The sequence below is a fragment of the Diabrotica virgifera genome, chromosome 2 (genome assembly GCF_917563875.1).
Source record: "Diabrotica virgifera virgifera chromosome 2, PGI_DIABVI_V3a".
NCBI classification, from domain to species: Eukaryota; Metazoa; Arthropoda; class Insecta; order Coleoptera; family Chrysomelidae; genus Diabrotica; species Diabrotica virgifera.
Genome location: NC_065444.1, coordinates 186367930 through 186391596, shown reverse-complemented (window position 1 = coordinate 186391596; position 23667 = coordinate 186367930). Strand labels below are relative to the sequence as shown.

The window sequence follows — 23667 nt, the reverse complement described above, 5'->3', positions numbered from 1 at the left end:
GAAGCCGTCCCAAGCTATTGCATACAAAGTAGTGTACTTGTACGGCACCCGTCTCCCAAAGTATGCTTTGAATAATGTACCAGTACGTCAATCGGTCTGAATGGGTTAAAATAAAGTATTCGCTCACAAACCCAACAAGAGGCATTACATGTTCGTCTAGAATTTCGGTAATGTGTCGGTGAGCATTCAACGCCCCTCTATTAATAAACATGAGATCAGTACGGCCTTCGAATTAAATGTCTGCCCAAAACTTTACCGAACCTTCTTCAAAAGCAACATGTGTTCTTCGAATACAATTAAGCAGCATATCGTTCACCACATCTTCTGTATATTTTGGTGCGACGATCTGAATCATAAAGAACCATGCTAGACTCACCACTAACTAAACATTTTTCCAATCTTCTTTCGTCCAATGCTCGTGGTCTCTAGCAAATTTAAGTCGGCGTTGTCGATGTGTTGCTGTTAACAAAGGTCCCGTTGCTGGACATCGAGCTCTTAGACCAAATTACCTCAACCTTTTTCTCACGGTAGAACTGATTAATGTTCACACGTGAGCATTTTGAAAGCGGTTTTGGATTACTCTAGCCGTAAACAACCGATTTTGCAAAGTGCGTTGAAAAGAACGATCTTCTCTGGCCGTCGTGATTCTTCTCGTGTCTGATCCTGGTCGTCGTTCGTGAGATTCAGTCTCTACGAATCGTTAGAATGTTTTTTGGACCATTCAACGACTGACTCCAAGCTGTCTGGCCACTTCTCTTTGACTAATTCCATTATCCATCAAAGTAACAATTTGAACAGACCTAGCAAATCTCTCAGCCATAGTTTTAAATTTAAAGATTGCACAAGTTCACTTTTTGAATAACTGTACACTAATATTTTTGAAAGCCAGAACAGCCATATTCTATATTCTAAGAAAAATAAGGTACAAACAACCAAGGTTCATAGATAGGAGGTCCTATATGGTGACGCCCAATCTATTAACCTTGACAAACAACACTGTCCCCTGTCGTATGACTTTAGTAGTAGACAGAAACGTTTGTTTTTTATAATTTAGTAGGGCCTATACTCTATGCCAAGTATGACAAGGACATGTCAAATACACTTGCGAGCAAAAAATCGGGTCACTCGACGAATTATACACGTTAGATTCTCGAATTTCCTAAACCTGTTGTTATACAGATTTGAGTGATTATTTTAGTATGTTATAGCCTTATTATTTAAGAAAATCGATGCAATAATATTGTTGCTGGACAGGTAAATGTCATTTTATACCGGGTGTAACAATCATACTGTATTTTTTCCTTAAAGTTTGGAACACTCTGTGGAATATTCTACCATATATAAAATATTGAAATTAAAACTCAATTGTAGCCTTAGGCGTTATTAACACATTGACGGAGAGTGCTTTAAATGTATAAGCAAGTGTTGTGACACTATTGGGACCGTGCAAGTTCGGAAAAGCGACACCTGGTTCATAGCTCAGCAACAATTTTAGCACTTTTAATTATATTGGCCAATTATATTAGTCCTGGTTGCTGGACACTTGTCAAGGCCATAGCCCAAAAAAATTATAATAAGAAAAAGTAAGATTTAGGTTATGGTATTAAAAGGTAAACAATTGTATGTAGTAAATAATAGTATATTATTCAACGAGCATGTAATGATGGCTATTACTCACGATGATGAAGTTTGCGACACGAGCCGTAGGCGAGTGTCGTAACTCATCAGAGTGAGTAATAGCCATTACATGCGAGTAGAATACTATACTTTTTCTACGACCTTTTTTTATTTAATTAGTAAAAAATGTAATTATCAACTTCTCGAGATTTAAATTATAATAATTTACAAAAATACCTAAATGCTATTTACCCCTATTACGTGGCTGAATAATTGGTTATTGGTTGCCTACTGTTACCAAATTCTTATTTATTGTAACAATACAACATACAACTAGAAATAATCAATACAAGTTCTATCCCTAATAGCACAAGGACGTCCAATGGACGTCCATTGGACGTCCTTCACGGACTTTAGGGACGTCCTTTGGACGTCCGTTTTCGTCCGAGGAACGTCCTTTATACGTCCTATTTTGGTCCAAATGTCGCGCTACCGAACGTCCATTGGACGTCCATCTAAGGTCCGAGGGGACGTATATTGGAACTTAATCGGACGTAAATTGGACCTTAATCGGACGTCCTAGGGGACGTAAATTGGACCTTAATCGGACGTAAATTGGACCTTAATCGGACGTAAATTGGACCTTAATCGGACATAAATTGGACCTTAATCGGACGTCCTAGGGGACGTAAATTGGACCTTAATCGGACGTAAATTGGACCTTAATCGGACGTAAATTGGACCTTAATCGGACATAAATTGGACCTTAATCGGACGTCCTAGGGGACGTAAATTGGACCTTAATCGGACGTAAATTGGACCTTAATCGGACGTAAATTGGACCTTAATCGGACATAAATTGGACCTTAATAGGACGTAAATTGGACCTTAATCGGACGTAAATTGGACCTTAATCGGACGTAAATTGGACCTTAATCGGACCTTAATCGGACGTAAATTGGACCTTAATCGGACGTAAATTGGACCTTAATCGGACGTAAATGGGACCTTAAGCGGACGTAAATTGTACCTTAATCGGACGTAAATTGGACCTTAATCGGACGTCCTAGGGGACGTGAATTGGACCTTAACAGGACGTCCAATTTTGGTCCAAAGGCCAAGTTGCCAAACGTCCAATGGAGGTCCACCTAACATCAGAGGGGACGTTCGGTGGACGTCATTTGTGCATTCATAGGATGTCCCAGTTTGGTCCAATGTCTTGCTGCTGAACATCCATCTAACGTCCTGGAAGGTCATTCGGTGGACGTCTAGCGACGATATTTAGACCTGTGGAGAATGTATTGTGGGAAATAAAAAATATATTTTTTAAGGAACTTATATTTCATCTTATATCAAATTACAATTATTGGATATTACATTATTTACATTAAATTACAATACACTTCTCCAAGAAATTAACGCACCACCTTAAATATGGGGTATATTTGATGTCTCGTATTTCCTAAACCTGTTGTCCCATCTAAGTGATGTTTTTATAATATTATAGCCTAGGCTATAGGTTACCTCCTTAAGCTTGTCATGCACAGGGAGCTATGCTGTAATATATGTATATTATATCATATCGCTCTCTATAGTAATGTGATATAATATATATTACAGTATAGCTCCCTGTGCATGACAAGCATAAGGAGGTAACATATTCTAGGGCCTAGACTAGAATATTATAAAAAAATCACTTAGATGCAACAACAGGTTTAGGAAATTCGAGACATCAAAAATGCCCATTTTTTAAGGTGGTGCGTAATGGGCTGTATTTACAGGGTGTAACAAAAATACAGGTCATAAATTAAATCACATATTCTGGGACCAAAAATAGTTCAAATGAACCTAACTTACCTTGTACAAATATGCACATAAAAAAAAATTACAGCCCTTTGAAATTACAAAATGAAAATCGATTTTTTCGATTATATCGAAAACTATTAGCGATTTTTTATTGAAAATGGACACGTGACATGTGGCATTATTATGGCAGGAATATCTTAAAGAAAAATTATGGTGAAATTTGTGCACCCCATAAAAATTTTATGGGGGTTTTGATCCCTTAAATCCTCCCAAACTTTTGTGTATGTTCCAATTCAATTTTATTATTGTGGTACCATTAGTTAAATTCAATATTTTTGTTTCTTAGTATTTTTCAGATAAGGCAGTTTTTATCGAGTTGCGACTTCTTTTTTAATATGTCCACGTAAAAATTTTATGGGGGTTTTGTTCCTTTAAACCCCCCAAATGTTTGTGTATGTTATAATTAAACTATTACTGAGCTACCATTAGTTAAACAGAGTGTTTTCAAAACTTTTTTGCCTCTTTGTATTTTTTCGATAAGGCACGTTTTATCGAGTCTGGCTTCTTTTTTAATATGGTTCAAAATATACCTAAAAATGTAAAGCATAAATAAGTTTGCATATTATTACCAAGTCTCCATAATCGTACTTAACCATATACAAATATGTGGTGGATTTGACAAATATTCAAAATATTTCGATAAAAATTGACTTTTTGAAAAAGCAATAAGAGGCAAAAAAGTTTTTAAAACGTTGTTTAAATGGTAGGTACTACAATAATAATTAAATTGAAACGTGCACAAAAGCACATTGTTTTCGATACATTGGAAAAAATCACTTTTCATTTTGTAACTTCAAATGAGTGATAAAGGCACAGAGACTTAGATCATGAGGTCACATTGAAAGGATGCCAAAAACGAGGACTCCGAAAAGGGTACTAAACTACACTATAGCTTCAAGAAAGAGAAGAGGAAGACCGGAAAATAGATGGAAGCAAGAGGTCGAAAAAGATTTGGAAAGAATGGTGTTACAGGGTCAGAAAAGAAAAATGAATAAGAGGAAGGAATGGAGAAAAATCACATATCAAGCCAGAGAAGATCTCAGTACATAAAGAAACGTGAAAATGAAGAAAAAAACAAACTTTTCAAGCCATGGGCCTCTAAGGCCCTTGGTGCTATTAATATATAACTTCAAAGGGCTGTAACTTTTCTTTTGTGCACATTTGTACTAAGGTAAGTTAGGTCCAATCAAACTATTTTTGGTCCCAGGATATGTGATTAAATTTATGACCTGTATTTTTGTTACACCCTGTATATATATATATATAAAGGTTATATTTGGTTCTTGGGACATCAAAGTATATTTTTTAGACATTCCCTGGATATAGTCACTGATGTGACATACCTCCGATTTGTTTTTTCATGAGTTTTTTTAAGAGAGACTAAAAACTTTTTTTATGGTCACCTCCTGTTTTCATATATTTTTTGACATGTTTTGTAGTAAATTCAACTATCTATTTACTACAAGACATGTCAAAATTTACATGTGAAAGCAGGAGATGATCCTAAAAATGGTTTTTCGTCTCCTACAAAATTCATGAAAAATCAGATAGGAGAATTTGTACATTGCAATTCTCTGATGTTTGGGAAAAAGGGCTTAAGTCAGAAATGCACATCGATAATGTTTTGATGATTTCTGGACCAGAAAAATCGGCTCTTTTTATTGGTACATACAGTTTACGTCTACAACAGTTTTTTGCTGGTCCAGAAATCATCAAAACATTAGCAATGTGCAATTCTGACTTACGCCCTTTTTGTCAAACATAAAAAAAAGCAATCTGGTCATAACTGACCAATGAGCAATTTTAATTTAACCTAAATTACTACTGTTTCTTAAAATGAAGAGCTTACCCGATAGCGTCTCTTATCTAATCTAACAAGATCGTGCACTATTCTAACATACACAGCCACATCACGCACTATGCTCTGCTTTTCACTATCACCTATCACTCAAACTAGTTCAAAAGGCTTTGTCCTCTTCAATCTTCTAGTTTGCCCAGTAGTATCGAGGAGCTGGATTTCCTGTTGTTTGTCGGGATTCCTGCTATCTTCTTGATGATTATATCCAGGTTCCATTCCTAGGTCTTAATATTTGTTTATAAAGTAATAACTTATTATGCATGGACAATGTTGAGTTTCTTCCAATTAGCCAATACACTTTTTATATCTTTATTTTGGTTATATCTGGTTTTTTGTAGACCAGTTTCAGCTGATTCTAAAAAAAATTAAAATGAACGGTAATTTTTCTATTCTTTACAATTAAAAATCAAAATATTTACAGGTAATACATGCATAAATGATTCGTTTCATAAAGAAAATTGAAAACGGATTTTATAATACTTACATAATTGTTTAAGAGATCCAGCCATAGCCAAAACTAGCATACTAAACAGTACAGTTGAGTACAGCAAAAAAAAGCCACTAATTTCCATTTTTCACCCCCTTATCGATGCATTTTTTTCCAATCAAAATTTTTACTAAATTTTTAGGTTATCTTATGATGAAAATGAAATAAGATGACTTGATGACCAATGACCACGCGACGCTACATAGATACTCGCGCGGCAAATTTGAAAATGAACGCAAATTGAATAGTAAATGGCCTCTCTTTAGAGTATGGAAAATTTTACCCCTCCAGGAGGACATTGTACTCTTTTCATAGAATATCTTGTGGTAACTTTCCAGCCATAATTTAATCGATGTTCACGGAATAGAACTTTGATAGTAGAATTCCTGGAATGTTTTGTTGTTAGGGGAAACTTTTATTTTATTTATTCTTGAATATTTCCTGTTGTTAAACATTGTAACCAATAATTTACAAATAAGATTTTCATTACATTACATGAAATCAAAACATGTTTTGGATATTAAACTATATAATTTATAATTGTAATAATTTAATATACAATTTTGAATTAAGATTTAATCTTTTCGATTTAAACTACAGTAAAACTTGTGTTACCGGCCCCCTGCCAACACCGGCCACCTGTACTAACGGCCAGTTTAAAAATTCCCCACACTAATTACAGTAAAACCTGTCAGTAACGGTCGCTAAAAATGAAAAAGCTATTGGACGATATAGAAAGGTGACCAGTATTGCCAGTTTTTGTAGTCTAGATATAATTGGTTTGGGGAATTTTTAAACTGGCCGTTAGTACAGGTGGCCAGTAACACAGGTTGTACTGTATATCTAGGCTACAAAAACTGGCAATAACGACCACTTTTCTATATCGGCCAATAGTTCTTTCATTTTAGTGGCCGTTAGTGACAGGTTTGACTGTATTTCATTAACGTAAAGTTAACGCAAGTTAATATTTTATTGAATTATTTTGCTATTTGATCCCGTAATTGGTATAATGTGTCCAAGATAAGCGTTCATAAAACGTCCGTATTTCGTCCAGTATGGACGTCCAAAGGACGTTCAACGTCGGACGTCCAAAGGACGTCCATATTTATTCCGTCCGAAGGACGTCCAACGTCGGACGTCCAAAGGACGTCCATTTTTATTCCTTCCGAAGGACGTCCAACATGGGACGTCCGTTTATAGTCCATGGACGTTAGGACCAAAAATGGACCTATTTTGGACGTCCAAAGGACGTCGTGTGCTATTAGGGAAACTAAAGCAAAACCTGTGTTTCCGGCCACTTGCCAACATAGGCCACCTGTACTAACGGCAGGAGCGTCATTTGAAATTTTGATAGGGGGGGCAAGCATTATATATACAATACATTTATATGCAAACATAATACAAAATTGATCTATTTTTTGTAAATTTCAGTAATTTTCAGGGTTAGGGGGGGGGAAATGCCCCCCCCTGCCCCCTATCAAATGACGCCCCTGACTAACGGCCAGTTTAAAAATTCCCCAAACCATTTACAGTAACGGCCACTAAAAATGAAAAAACTATTGGCCGATATAGAAAGGTGGCCGGTATTGCCAGTTTTTGTAGTCTAGATATGGTTTGGGGAATTTTTAAACTGGCCGTTAGTACATGTGACCAATTTTGGCAGGTGTCCGTTACTGACAGGTTTTACTGTATTCATTAACGTAAATAAGTTAATATTTTATTGAATTATTTTGCTATTTGATCCCGTAATTGGTATAATGTGTCCAATAGAAGCGTTCATAAATTGTCCGTATTTCGTCCAGTATATATACGTCCATATTTATTCCATCCGAAGGACGTCCAACGTCGGACGTCCAAAGGACGTCCATTTTTATTCCGTCCGAAGAATGTCCAACGTCGGACGTCCAAAGGACGTCCATATTTATTCCTTCCGAAGGACGTCCAACGTCGGACGTCCATATTTATTCCTTCCGAAGGACGTCCAACGTCGGACGTCCAAAGGACGTCCTTTTTTATTCCGTCCGAAGGACGTCCAACGTCGGACGTCCAAAGGACGTCCATATTTATTCCTTCCGAAGGACGTCCAACGTCGGACGTCCATTTTTATTCCGTCCGAAGGACGTCCAACGTCGGACGTCCAAAGGACGTCCATATTTATTCCTTCCGAAGGACGTCCAACATGGGACGTCCAAAGGACGTCCATTTATAGTCCATGGACGTTAGGACCAAAAATGGACCTATTTTGGACGTCCATTGGACGTCGTGTGCTATTAGGGATTCGTTTCCGAAAAATTATAAGCTTAAATTTGTACCTACTGTCAGTGAATCTAATAAATAGGAAATGGCTGATGTCGGTGGACATATTTCATATAAAATATAGTTATATTGTATATTTACATTTAACTATAATATATAATATAATAATATAACTATATTAATATGTTATAACATATTTAACACAATATAACTTGAAAAATAAACACAATATTAGTTATAAATTCCAATTAACATAAACAAAATGCGCTAATGTCACTGTCACTAAAATAAATGATAAACGTCAAAATTTGTAGTAAGCAAGATATAAACGTAAAAATATACTGACATTGTTACAGTTAAAATTACTTTAAAAATTTTTCGAAGTTAATTATTGATATAAATTACAATAATTATTGTATTAAATAAACAAGTTTAAGTAATTTTATATGCAGTTTATATACGATTAATACTAAAAGTGGCATGCGCCCTTGAATCTAACTTCAGCCCGTGAGTAATGACCCGGGAGTAACTTCAGCCCGTGAGTAATGAATTATTACTCACGGGTACAGTAATGGGTGCTATTATCTATGAAAAAATAGCGAATAATGAGCATGTTATTAAACGGTCGTAGAAAAAGTTCATTATTAAACAAGCGGATAGCTAGAAATCCTCAGCTATCGTCCCGGCACAGGAGCGCATGCGCGAAAAGTATTTGTAATTTTAAATCTCGACAAAGTTGTTTGGTTATCAAATTATTGGTCACATAAAATAAGAAATACAGTCGAACCCGCTTATTGGAATAGCCTTTGTGCAAGGCAAAAATATTCTTATAACCGGGATATTCTAATAACCGATCATTGGTGGCTAGTCGAAATAAGTGTTACCGAATATACGTAATAATATTATTTACATACTGTGCCAATGTGTAGTTTTACATACTATGCCAATATGTAGTTTTATTACATACTATGCCAATATGTATATCATATTATATGTACTACCTACATATTCAGTGTATGTAAATGGTTTTAGGTCTTTTTACGTCAATAATACAGTAGTGTAACTAGTACTTATCTATGTATGTGTTAAATACCAAATTACATTACATGTATGTGAATGAATACATTATATAATTAATATGAAATGTATGCAATATGTAGATATGTAAATATTTTCTTATTAAAATGCATACCTATATAACAAAATTACTTTTTTTTTCTTGAGAAATTATTGGTAATTATAGCTTTTTCGTTGTTAATCCGTGTGGTCATCCTTAATCCATTGGTTGAATAGAAGTTTTATTGGCGTCAAGAAATGGATTGTTACATTCTTGTTCTTTTCTCTTCTTTTCGAATTTAACAAAGCCATAATTCCATCTTGCAAACAAGTAGGTACTCTCTGAGTGAATTCTAACTAAACTGCTTCTAACAATTTTATAACAGGCAACAGTGCCTTTGTGTAGACAAATAAAAATTATTTTATGACCCATGCATTTGTCGGCTATGCTAAAGATCGAATTGGTATTCCTAACAAAGTAATAAATATTTATTACCCTAATAATATCTAATCCAGCACTACCGGCCGTTGACGACAAACCATAATACCAAACATAATTTAAATTTTTAGTAAATTGTAAAAAAAAAATATTCTTTGACCTGCAAAATATGCTAATAAGCGGTATTATCTAGTTAGATCCTATTCCAATAAACAGATAAATTTATTAAGGAGTAAATGGAAATGTTTCGGGAACTTGAATTTATATTCCATAAACCGGGATATTCCTATAACAGGGATTCTAATAAGCGGGTTCGACTGTAATTGTTTTTCTATTTTACTAGTCTATTATAATTAATGGGTTGCCAGAGTTGTAGCCAATATTATTCAGACTAGGTGTATTATTTACTTTTCTGACGATAAAATTAAAAATACCGTCTCTATTATAATAATTATTGTATACCTTGGTAGAAGACTAATATCTCAAATTAACTTTGACACATTTGAACATTTTTTGAACTATTTTTAAAATGGCCTATTTTTACATGATTTTTACACTTTTGTTTTGAACGTCAACATGTTATGAATACTAAAATGGTTTTTGAAATAGTAATATCATAGTAATTATTTATAATAACAGAAAATTTTTAAATAATTTATCCTCTTATTAATATAAACATTTTAAAATCTTTTAACCCTACGTTAGGCGCGTGGTATTTTGTAGCGGCCTTGGTCACGCGGTCTACATATGTAGACCATTTTCTTTTATTATTAATTGACATCTGATGTGATAAATTTTTAAAAGGATATTAAAAATAGATTTTTTTATATATATACTTTAACATAAAATTCATTTTTATTAATATACATATATCTGTGTGTAGTTATTTAAAAAAACGGAAAGCATGTTTTTGTACCTTTATTATTCTGGGATAAGTTTTGAACAACATAAAATTTTTAGTGCGCTAAAATTAAACCAAATGTAATTTTTTGATACTAATACATACTAAACTTACCCAATATTACAAAATTGACAAAAAAAATCATTTGACAGTCATGAAAGTGTATATTTTTAGTCGGTCAAACAACATAGTGCACATATCTGCCATGTGTTGTTTGCATGCGTAATTGTTGCATTTTGCACAAGCTTTTCTTGTAGTTGTGTTGCAGGCTCCAGGACAAATAATATGACAACGTCCTACGTAATTTTCTGGTTTTGCCGGTGGAGAAGGCTGAGCTTCAATTCCAAGAAGAGCACGCGCGCGTCTTTAGTTCTACTGGCAAGTATGTGTCAGTTCACCTCGCCTCTATCTGAGGCTTGATCAATTCCCAAGCAAATTGCTCAATAAACTCACTTCTCTTGACTTTGGTTTCAAAGTTATATACGCAAAGAGCGTTTATACCCGATATATTCAAAAGGTCGAAAAATATTACCATTGGCCAACGACACGTGTTTCTTGCTACATTGTAGTTTACACATGACCGATCGACACAATCTACACCAATTTTAGTTTTGTTATATCGGGTTATGATATCTGGTTTTTTGGAATCCCCTGTTTTTGGATCAATGGCATTATCGTGGTGCATTGAAGACACCAAAATAACAGACTTGTTTCTTTTGGGACAATAAGACACCAACGTCATATCCTCCTGAAAACCAAAGATAGAGGTTTTCTCTTCTCTTTTTTTATTAGGCAAGAACTCAGCGGGGATCTCACGCTTATTCTTGCGCATTGTACCGAGATAAGTTATTTTTTTTATGTAGCAATTTTCTGGTCAATGGAATACTGGTGAACCAATTATCGCCTGTAATATTACGATGAGTTCCCTGTATTGGCTGCACCAATCGTAGTACAATATCTTCAGCAGTATTATGCTAACCTCATACGGGCCATCAGGTTGAGTTCCGACATATGTTTCGAGATTGTAAGTGTAAAAGGTTTTGGCATCAACCAGCGCAAACATATCTTTATGCCATACTTCGCTGGTTTATTGGGTATATATTGCTTGAATGAGCAGCGTCCTCTAAAAGCCAATAATTGCTCGTCAACAGTCAGATACGCACTAGGGATGAAATTATTTTGAAAATTAGCCAAGAAAATTTCGAAAACATTTCTAATGGGTGCTACTTTATCTAATTCCCTTCTTTCTGTTCGTGTATTGATATCATCAAATCTTAAACAACGGAGGAGAAATCTAAACCCTTTTTCGCTCATAGCGAGGTAACAGGATTCGACTCCATTACCTTTGGAATTATCCCATATTTTGCGAGCGTTTTTTCTTGAACTTCTCAGTGTTCCTATTAAAAACAAAATTCCTATCAAAGCTCTTACCTCCGTTTCATCATTTAATCTAGCATCCCGTTCCCTACAAAATCGCTCTTTTATGTTGTGAAGATATATATTTGTTGAACAAACTATTATTCGAATGATTGCGTCAGACGAAAAAAGTTTAAGACAGTCAATTGCAAGCATTGCATTACGGGCATCACGTTTTGGTCCAGGTAAGTATGTTAGAAGATTATGAGAACGCGTTCGCACTTGTACTTGAGGATTTCTAGGTATCCTCTTGTGATTATTAACCCTAGAAGGAAAAAGGAGGGTTAAAAGTATCCACAACATTGCATTACATCCGATTTTCTAAATACCTTTGTTCCTAAAAATCTCCAATAATTAGTAATTATCGGCGTACTTGCTCTATTAGATGGCATAATTAGCATTTCTATAATTTAATTCATTTCCTAATACTTTTATAAAAACTTGACAGTGGACTATAAATAATGTTTTCATTCTGGTGGGGTGTAGAATAGCATTATGTTGTTTTATATGCCATTAGAGTGAAAACTTAGTCTTTTTGCTAGCAGTTGCCGCTAGGGCATCTATGCCATTTCGTTCGTTGCAATCCGGGACTGCACGCTGGGGTTTGTTTTGGTTGGATCAGGGAGAGCAGCATATGTGCCTCCTTATGAGAGACTAATAAGTTTCGAAACCGGTAGGGGTGCTTGCAGCACTCTCTGATTGGACTGGAATATGGTTCGGCTGTGTTTTCGTTTTGCAACGAAATTGAAAATGGTTATTAATTTTTTATTTATAAATAATCCCCTTGAATACCTTCAACACCATCCCAAAATGGAAAGGGAAGATATCATTCATGTGTCAAATTAGCAAAATCTAAAAGAAAAAAGGCCAATACTTGGGCAAAAACAGCCATAGTCTGTTCAAAATGCAAGTATGTATGCGGTAAGCACAGCAAGAAGCCAAAACTGTTTCTGTATCCTACGATGATGCCAATTCCACTGGAGCCGAAGACTCCAGGTAAATTATAAATTCGTATATTTTAACTGTTCCATTAACGTCTAGGAATACTATAAAAGTGTTATTTTAAATTAGTTTAAATAAAGAAGCACGTTTTTGATTAATTTATGTGTGGACATTTATTGACCCTCCTTGGTCCTCGCTGTTTCTACTAAAAGGTTGGTCCTGCGAGGGTTAAAATGTACTACTACAATTGATTAAATTTACTTTTATATAATAATTGCATATCATATCAATATTGTGGAGCAACATATAATTTTTCTTCTTCAATGACAGTATGTATGAAATATACGTCAATTTGACAATTTCAATTGACAATATGAATTATTTAAGAAAGTTGCAAGATTTCTCCGCTATTCACGCACGATCGTTTCTCGTATCCCCTCCAAATACTTGCACACAACGAATATGTATTTTGCAAAGTAGAGTCGGGAAAAATGCAACGTCTATAGACGTTGTGTCACATTACATCAATGGAAATTAGACGTCTATGGACGTTCTGTCCGTCAACGTGTTAACATTTTCTTTTTGGATTCATTTGCTTATGTTGGATAATAAAAAAGTTAGGTATGTTAACATCTATAGCCATGTTTTTCATCAATAAATCATAATTTTCTGCTTAGTTTAATAAACAAGCCTAATGTAGGCTATGAGAAATTAACAATCTAATCGATGTCAAATTGTTAACAGTCAAAAAGTGTCTGGTTTGTTGTGAAGATATATTATTTAAAGTTTCAATTAAGTCCATATTTTTCTTGTTTGGTGGAAATGGAAAGTGCTACAAGAAATTTGACCCGCGATAAGTGTGTTCAAGTAGTGATCTTACATATCGAAGAACTTAATTGGTAACAATTTTTTGCGAATGTACGATAATGCAAGATCTCACGTTCACGAAATATAACTGAATATTTACAACAGGTAAATCCTCGGACTTTGAATTGGACATCGCACAGTCCAGATCTTAATAGGACAGAACATTTGTGGGACATAATTGGCAGAAGACTACGACAGCGTTAGCCACCTCCTAGAACCTTACAAGAGGTAGAAACTGTAGCTCTCGAGATTTGGAATTATATTGATCAAGACCAAATATAGTCCGTTCGCTAAACTCAGACTCAACTGGCTAGTGATTTAAGCTAGTAATTTTGCCAATTTGGTAAAATTGCCAAAAAAATTATTACTAAATAGTTAATAATTACTAAATATTTAGTAATTTTGTAAATTTTGTAAAAATTGGCAAAAAACAAAAAAGTTACGAACTAAAATCTTTAGCCATTTGCGTCTGAGTTTAGCGAACCGACTATAGCATAACTTATAAGTATGTACATATCTCTTTTATTACAGAACATAAGCGAATTAACCAAAAAACAAAATGTTAAGAAAGCCTAAGACTACAATTAAGTTTTAATTTAAATATTTTATATAATGCCAAAGATTGCTAAAATATTCCACAGGGTGTTCCGAACTTTAAGGAAAAAACACAGTATGCTTGTTACACCCGGTATAAAATGACATTTACGTGTCTAGCAATAATATTATTACATCGATTCTCTTAAATAATATGGCTATAACATACTAAAAAAAGCACTCAAATCGGACAAGAGGTTTAGGAAATTCGAGACATCTAAAGCGTATAATTCATCGAGTGACCCGATTTTTTCGCTCACAAGTGTACAGGTCTGGATCCCGCGTATGAAAAAAAAGTTGATTAATAGCAAGCTGAAAATTTGTTAATAGCTTAAGGGTGTAATGTCGGATAAACTTTGATATATGGGAACACTGGAACAGGGGCAGTTTTAATTGTGGAACAGGTTAAAAATTTGGAACGGTCAGACCACGAAAACGGCACATTTATTTTGTCCGACAGAATAAACTTAAACTCTCCGAACAGAGATTCAACTCTCATGCAAAAATCAGACTGCTATTTATCACCTGTCATAATTCCTGTCATTTGACATATTCTACATGTTCCACTCATTAAAACGCCCATCTGGTGATAAATAGCAGTCTGATTTTTGCATGAGAGTTTAATCTCTGTTCGGAGAGTTTAAGTCTGTTCTGTCGGACAAAATACATGTGCCGTTTTCGTGGTCTGACCGTTCCAAATTTTTAACCTGTTCCACAATTAAAACTTCCCCTGTTCCAGTGTTCCCATATATCAAAGTTTGTCCGACTAGACACCCTTAAGCTATTAACAAATTTTCAGCTTGCTATTATTCAACTTTTTTTTCATACGCGGGATCCAGACCAGTTTTAAAGTTCTGGGTAAAAATAATTTTAAATTTTTAAATAAAAAACCCTGTAACTCAGTAACGAGCCACATTTTATTTAACCCTAGAAAGATAATCATATTTTGATGTACATAAAATATAATCACGCGTAAAATTGACGCATGCCAATATTTCGAGGTTTATACATTAATAATTTACCATAAACTGTACGTGTGTACGTTATTATACAGGGTGTCCCGAAAACATTGGTCATAAATTATACCATAGATTCTGGGGTCAAAAATATGGTGATTGAACCTAACTTACCTTAGTACAAATGTGCACATAAAAAGAGTTATGGCCCTTTAAAGTTACAAAATAAAAATCAATTTTTTCCAATATTTCGAAAACATTAGATTTTTCATTGAAAATGGGCATGTGGCATTCTTATAGCAGGAAAATCTTAACAAAAAATTATAGTGAAATTTGTGCACCCCATAAAAATTTTATGGGGTTTGTTCCCTTCCCTCCCAAACTTTCGTGTACATTCCAATTAAATTATTATTGTGGTACCAATAGTTAAGACACAATATTTTTACAACTTTTTTATTATGTTTACATAAAAATTGTATGGGGTTTCGTTCCTTTAAACCCCCCAAATGTTTGTGTACGTACCAATTATTTTATTGCGGTATCATTAGTTAAACACAGTGTTTTTAAAACTTTTTTGCCCCTCAGTATATTTTCATATTATAAAAATGTAAATTATAGATTTTTCATATTATTACCAGGTCTCTATAATCGTACTTAACCATATACAAATAGGTGGTGGATCATCTGACAAATATTCAAAATATCTCGATAAAAACTGGCTTATCGAGAAAGTACTAAGAAGCAAAAAAGTTTTAAAAACACTGTGTTTAACAATGGTTTAACGAATAATACTTTGAATAATTTAATACAAACATACACAAAAGTTTAGGGGGGTTTAAGGGAACGAAACCCCCATTAAATGTTTATGGGGATTATTTATATCAAATTTTATTTCATTTTTGACTCCAGAATGTGTGGTATAATTTATGAGCAATATTTTCGGGACACCCTGTATAGTTACACAGATATACAAATAATAAATAATAGAAATAATTTATTCATATATTTATTTATTACAAAAAAAAAACAAAAACTAAATTTATATTGAAAGTTGAGTCAGGAAATAAAATTCGAAATTATTTATCCTCTGAGCTTTTTAAGTTGGAAAAAATAAAGCATAACAGAGTGGCGAAATACTCAACAAGGGAAATCTAAAAATGCATTTCACGTCCTGTCATTCACCGTGATAACGATTTTAGCGAATTATTTCCCTTGATATCCACAAAAGTGAATAAAGTATAAACTAAAAGAAAAGAAAGGTTTAGATTCGATTACAGTATAGCACCTCTACTATGTGCTTATACGTATTTCGGAATAGCCGTTTCCTCATCGGAGCACCTGGGTAGAGACACTGAACTGAAATCAAGTCCTTTCATCCTTTCCGGGTAATTATCAAAATAATTACCAAAGATGCTACTAGCACCATCTATGAATCAAAAGTCTAATAAATCAGGAAATAAAATTCGAAATTATTTATCCTCGTGAGCTTTTTAAGTTGGAAAAAATAAAGCATAACAGAGTGGCGAAATACTCGATAAGGGATGAGGAAACGGCTATTCCGAAATACGTATAAGCACATACTAGAGGTGCTGTACTGTAATCGAATCTAAACCATCCTTTCTTTTCTTTTAAACTTATAAATTTACAAAATTTGGAAACATTACTTTTTACTATAATGACATTTTGTATTGCAAAATAAATAATAAGCAATGTAAAAGATAAAGGCAGTTTTTGTTTATATTCGATTCAGAGTTTGGACCACCCACCATCTCCATATAGCTATTTCAGCATCCTCATGGCTCCTCAGTGAAGCTATGCAGTCACAACTCTTGCTAATAAGCAATGTATTATACTGTGATGAGCGCGGTAATAACCGGCAAAATAGCGCAAAAGATGGAATTAAATTGTGAGATAAAAAGAAATAAAACTAGTAGAAGTCTTAATTTTAGCGATAGTAACATATAAATTGACATTATATTGATTGTTTCCCACCTTTAGACGTACCAGAAGAGTATGTCAATTAAAACTGTCACAGTGACAGTGGCATTTCTCAAACTCGTCCGATACGTCTAAAGGTGGGAAACAATCAATATATAATGTCATTCTATAAGTTACTTAAATTTAACGCCTACACTAGGTTCATCTCTTTGTATCTCACAACTTAATATGTTTTCCATCTTTTGTTATTTTGCCGGTTATTAGTGCGCTCATCACTGTATATTATATGAACATAATACCTAAAAATAATATAATTATTATATAAATCAAAATCTTAACACTAGAATGTCTGGCTTAGCATACCTACCTAGAAAGCCGGAAGGGATCATTTTGGCCCCACGTTCTTTAATTAATTAAAACTCAGTTTAAAGAAATTAAATCAACTCTAGACGGTAGAATCTAATTTCATTTTTTACTTTTATTGTTTAACACATTCGCTGCCCATCAAAAACATTCGGAACACCATACAATTTGCAGTTTTTGATATTTGCCACACATTGCCTTGTTACAACCGTGGCAATGATTTGAAGTATGATTTCCTTTACAAAATATTTTCAACTGATATTTTGGATAGTAACAGTGATAGTTGTTGGTAGACCTGGTGTTGCTAGACGTAGTTCCAGATTTCGGGAGACAAGGTATGGGGCCCATAATTCTTCACACAGCCGAAGAATAAACTTACGGAAACTGAGTCTACTTTCAGTTATTTCTTTATAAATAATCCATGCATTTACTGCTTCCACGTTAAGAGTATGATAAAACACGTACATAGGACATCGTCTTGAAGTTGCTTTTGTAGTATAAATACGCGTCATTTGGTCCTCTACACCAACAATTGCATCTTTGTGTTCGCCAACAATTGTATCTTTATTACGTAGATGATCAATACCAGTATAAGGGTAACCATTTACAATAAACATACATAAATATAATTTTACCCATTCGACAGGAATTTGAAAGGATCGTCGAATTTACCAGAAAACGATAATAACTTACACGGGGCCAATTTGGCCCCTTTAGACTTCTATGGTAATTTGTTAAAAAAACCATTAAATAAATTTAGTAAACAATATTTTTTTGTTTTAAATAAGGCTTTGTATCAAAATATTAAAAGTCATAAAATATGAAAATATTATTGCCTCAAATAAAAAACGACAATAACTTTAAATCGCAACAGGGGCCAAATTGGCCCCTTCGGCTTTCTAGTGTTAAGGCATGTAAAAGGTAATCATGCATAGTTTTGTCGTTATATTTCAAAATGGTTGACACTTACCTTAGCAACAGCTACGTTTTCTGGAAGCTCCTAGCAACGACAACGACTTAGATGTCCTAAACGCTCAGCGACAGATTCGCGATATTTAGAAAGAGAGAGCAATACTTTGAAAAGGCATGCGTCTATTTTACGCAGATTATCTTTCTAGGGTTAAGTGATTTGAGTTAAATCTTAATATTTTGATGTCTAGAATCTACAACTCAGAGATTGGACATTCTTAATGAATCACCCTGTATATGGTATATCAATTGAAGAGTACAGCGGAAAAACAAGGAATGTCACATTTTACACATTGAGATAAACACCAATAAAGGTTCAATTCTTATGATATCTAAAAACTACTTAGCAGAATTCTAGCAATTCTTAGTCTATAATCTTAATAATATAATATGTATTAATCTATATTAACTTATTAATTTAATATTGCACCAAAAACTGCTAACATTTCTTATTTTTGTTCAGTGGCGTGCGGACGATCCTGGTCCTTCGGCGGGATACAAATTTTTAGAAAATTTATATAGACTGATCTTTCTGGTTATTGTTCTGAATCGATAGTACTGTTTTTGCTACCACATGGCGAGAAAAGCGAAAATTCATGAAAATGTGACATTCTTTGTTTTTCCCCTGTACTCTTCAATTTGTTTATGCATTTTTTAACTGACTTCTGCAATATAAAATCAAAATAGAATTGTGCATTTTGAAACTACTTGACTTAAGCTTTCATATCATGTTTTTTTTTTGTTTTTTTAATTCGATGTGCAACCTCAAAATGCTAAAATTTTCTTTTTAAGCATTTTTGTTTATTCTCGTTAAAAGGCCAAGATCTGGTATCGTCAAATAGCTGGTGTCCACTTATATTTTCCCCCATAACTTCTAAACGACTCCAGATAGAAATATGCGGTTTTCGCGGAAATGTTTTTAGTAAAAGTTTTGTTTGAATGGATTGAATTTTTTATATCGCTTTTAAATAAAAAATAGCGGATTTTTGAAAAAAAAAACGGTGTTTTTTTTTATTGAAACACCCAGTATATTTTTTTTGTAAATTGAAAGAATGGTCATTTACCTATCCAGAGATATAAAGTTTTTTAAAATCGGTTGTCAAATGACTGAGCCATTAATTTTTAAAATGAGAGATGCAATAATATCAATTTGTTTAGTTATGTGATATCCACGTTGCACCTCTCATTTTAAAAATTACTCAGTCATTTGACAACCGATTTTAAAAAAAAAATTATAACGCTGGATAGGTGAATGACCGTTCTTTTAATTTGAAAAAATATACTGGGTGTTCCATTCAAAAAAAAAGACAACAAAGTTTTTTTTCAAAAATCGGCCTTTTTTTAGTAATTGAAAGCGATATAAAAAAACTCAATAATTCAGACAAAACTTTTACTAAAATAAAACATTTCAGCGAAAACCGCATATTTCTATCTTGAGCCGTTTAGAAGTTATAAGCAGTTAAAATGGGGGAAAATAGAAGTAGACACCCGGTATACAGGGTGAGGCAGATAAACGGCCTATTAGAAATATCTTGAGAATTAAAGGCAACAGGATCATGAAAATTGGAATGAAGGGATTTTGAAGAGTGATCTATTTAATGAAAATATTTTCATCTACTTTCTACTTCCGGTTATACCGGAAGTTGCTTAAAACTTCGTTTTTTAATTGGACACCCTGTATATTTTTACATTTTTAGATTCTCTCAGATTTCTTCTTTCTAAAAATATCAGGCTTTGTAATATTGTACAAGGTAATTTACAAGATTATTACGTTTTTTTATTAATTTTTTAGTAACTTTCACACCCTGTAGAATTGTAGTAGTTTGACATCAAAAACTCCATTTATGTTCATGATTTATAACATAGTCTACTTACTATTGTTAAAAATTATTAGTGTGTATAGCTAAATATTTAATTTGAGTATACAGGGTTGGTCGAAACTACGAATGAGTATTTTATGAGTTTTCTTAAATCAAACACCCTGTATTTTAGTATTGTAATGAAATGATATTTTATGATACTTTTTTATTTCTTAAGCATTCCCTATACCGAACTGCTTTAATTTGGGCTTAATTGTTAATCGCACCAACAATCTTAACTACGTAGGTATTCTGATAACCATTATTGATAAGTTGAAGGATCAGTCTATATTAATATGTATTTAGTTCCGAAAAATTATTTGTGAGTGAATATTTTCACGGCCAACCTAATAAAATTTCACGTATATTTTGTTGCAATTAATGTTTGGCTTGAACCACCAATACCTCACAAATTAAAGCAGTTCGGTATAGGGAATGCTTGAGAAAAAAAAGTACCATAAAATATCATTTCATTGCAATACTAAAATACAGGGTGTTCCATTTAAAATAACTCCGAAAATACTCATTCCGAGTTTCGACCAACCCTGGATACTAAAATTAAATATTGAATTATACTAATACTTCTTAACAATAGTGGACTATATTAAAAAGCATTTGAACATAAATAGATTTTTTGATATCCTAACTACTACAATTCTATAGGGTGTGAATGTCCCTACGAAATTAATAAAAAAAAACGTAATTATCTTTTAAACTACCATGTATAATAGTGTATAACATTAAAAACCTCGGTATAACCGGAAGTAGCAAATAGATGAAAATATTTTCATTAAAAATAGATCACTCTTCAAAACCCCTTCATTCCAATTTTCATTATTCTGTTTCCTTTAGTCCTCGAGATATTTCTAATAGGCCGTTTATCTGCCTAACCCTGTATATGCAGCAGAAAAGAATCAGTGAAGTGACGATGGCAATCGATTGGATTCATGACCTAGTACGTTCGTTAACGGTAAAATATTGCAAGACCTCTAAATTTTAAAGAACCGCTCCGATTTAGAAGAAATTTTGCAAATAAGCTCATCTTATCCTTCTCTTCAAAAGTGATATGACTACAATGTGTGCTTTTTATTTTTAAGGGGTGAAAACTACCCTTTTTTACCAAAAATTAAAAACAGCCGATATAAGCGTTATTTAATTCTAAATTATATACGTTAAATAGTATGTTAAATATAGGAATTTGATTGTTTCTCATACTGAAATGTATTTTATAGTTTATAACTATTTTTAAACCCTTAAAAACTACCCTCTAAATAAGAATTTGTATAAAAAATATTTTGTAACTTTAAATTAGGTAATGATGTATTTTGTAGTGATCTAAACTTTATTTTATGTTTGCAATTGAGTTTATTAAATATTTAATATTTTCAAACCTTATAAATTACCCCTACAAATAGATTTATTAGATCATTCACTCGCGGTAAAATATTGCAAAACCTGTGAATTTTAAACCGCTTTGGTTGACATGAAATTTGGCATTCACATAGCTAATAAGTTAAGGAAAAAAAGTAATATAGTACCGATGTGTACTTTTTCCCGGGTGGTGAAAAAATATAGGTCCAAAATAAGTCCGGAAATGGATAAACAGACTAATTCTAAGCAACTTTTGTTCCATAAAGTTTTTTCACTAAGTCAATACTTTTTGAGTTATTTGCGAGTGAATATGTTCATTTTTCAACAAAAGAACCACGTTGTTACACGGTTTTTCGCAAATAACTCAAAAAGTAAGTATTTTATCGAAAAAATATTCCGAGCAGAAATATAGATTATAAAAAACTGAAAAAATCTGTGTATGTATGAAGTTTGGAGACCTAGTAGAACCAGTCGTAGCTAATGAAGTTCCAAGATACGGGGTGTTGAGATTTCTCTTACAAAGTGAAGATTTATTGATTGCTCTAAAACCGGTCGAGATATGCAAATGAATTTTGGTGGGTTTTGTAGTTATTACGCATTTATTGACAGACTTACTATTAAGAATTTTATATTCACCATTGACGCGCATACGGGTACTAGCCTGAATTAAAAAAAAATAGTACGCCAATGAGGTATTTCAAATTAAAAAGCATTTTTGAGTTACTTATTTAATTTATGACAGAAAATATATCTTCTCTTTTTTTCATACGATGCGCCTTTTTCATAAAAAAAAATAAAATACTTATATCAACGCTTAAAAAGTATTCGACATAAGTTTCAATATGGTTTTTTACCGATAACTCCTGTAATTTTCAAGATATTTCATTGTTCCAAAACTTATTTTGTGGGGAATTGTAAGTGCTAAAAGTATTCAGAAGTTGGACTTTCTCGAGGTCTTTGATTTTTAAAGCATGCGATTCAAAGAGCTTAGAAAACTGCTTCTCACACTTACGTGCAAACTTAAAATATAAATATCTCACTCAGTGTTTACCATAGAGACATTGAAAAAACTGAATAAGTTTTAGTATAAAAAATACTACATTTTAGTATCGATATATATTTTTCAGATTTCTTTTAGTTTTCAAGTAATTTTGGAAAAATGGAAAACATTTATAAAATATCAAAAAATAATTTAATAAGTAATTGAAATTTTTTTTCAAACCTAAGCACTTTAAACTGGTTAAAATCTCAGAACGCGTAGTCAGGCTATAAATAAACCTATTGTGTATGGAATAATGTTAATTTTTATTTTTGTGGAAAATTCACCAATTTAAGTAATTATTCTTTTGATTTTTCAACGACATAATCGTTTTGTTTTTGTAATAACTCAGCCATTTTTTATCCAAATCAGTTTTATCATAGCACCTTTTAAAGGTATCAGTAAAATATTTAAAAGATGTCTCCATAACTTTTTTCTAAAAATCTCTATTTCTTGCGTCATTTAATGATAAAATGTTTGATTCAAGGTTAATTCGAAAAAAAACCCCGATTTTAAGTAGGCTGTAACTTAGGTTGTGTTATTGCTATGATAATTTAAAGAACACCACTGCCTTCACTAATTTAATAGGTTTCTTTTTGATTATAATGACTTTTTCGTAAAAATGCATAATTTTAGAGATATTTTTGAAAATCCACTCAAAAACATGCATTTTTCATGTAGGAAATCATCAATTTCGATCGTGAATAAATTGCTAAATATCAATTTACCGAAAAAGCCGTTTATAAGATTTTTTACTCAGAATTGAAATATCTATCAATTTCCGAGGTTATTTTGAGGTTAAATATTTTCACCCCCGAGAAGGGGTGGTACCCACCCCTAGAGCAAAAGCACACATCGGCACAATATCACTTT

The 23667-nt window shown here is 33.1% G+C and overlaps 1 protein-coding gene and 1 long non-coding RNA gene across 2 annotated transcripts in view; one reads left to right on the top strand and one right to left on the bottom strand.

The window, feature by feature from the left end:
* The window catches only part of LOC126880316 (zinc finger protein 234-like), a 276883-nt gene that overhangs the window by 5370 nt on the left and 247846 nt on the right, over positions 1–23667 (top strand). The window lies entirely within an intron of this gene.
* Positions 3986–7270, bottom strand: LOC126880327 (uncharacterized). Its single transcript, XR_007696562.1, has 2 exons — positions 5826–7270; positions 3986–5696 (listed from the first exon to the last, which is right to left on the bottom strand). It is a non-coding gene; the product is annotated as an uncharacterized LOC126880327 (long non-coding RNA).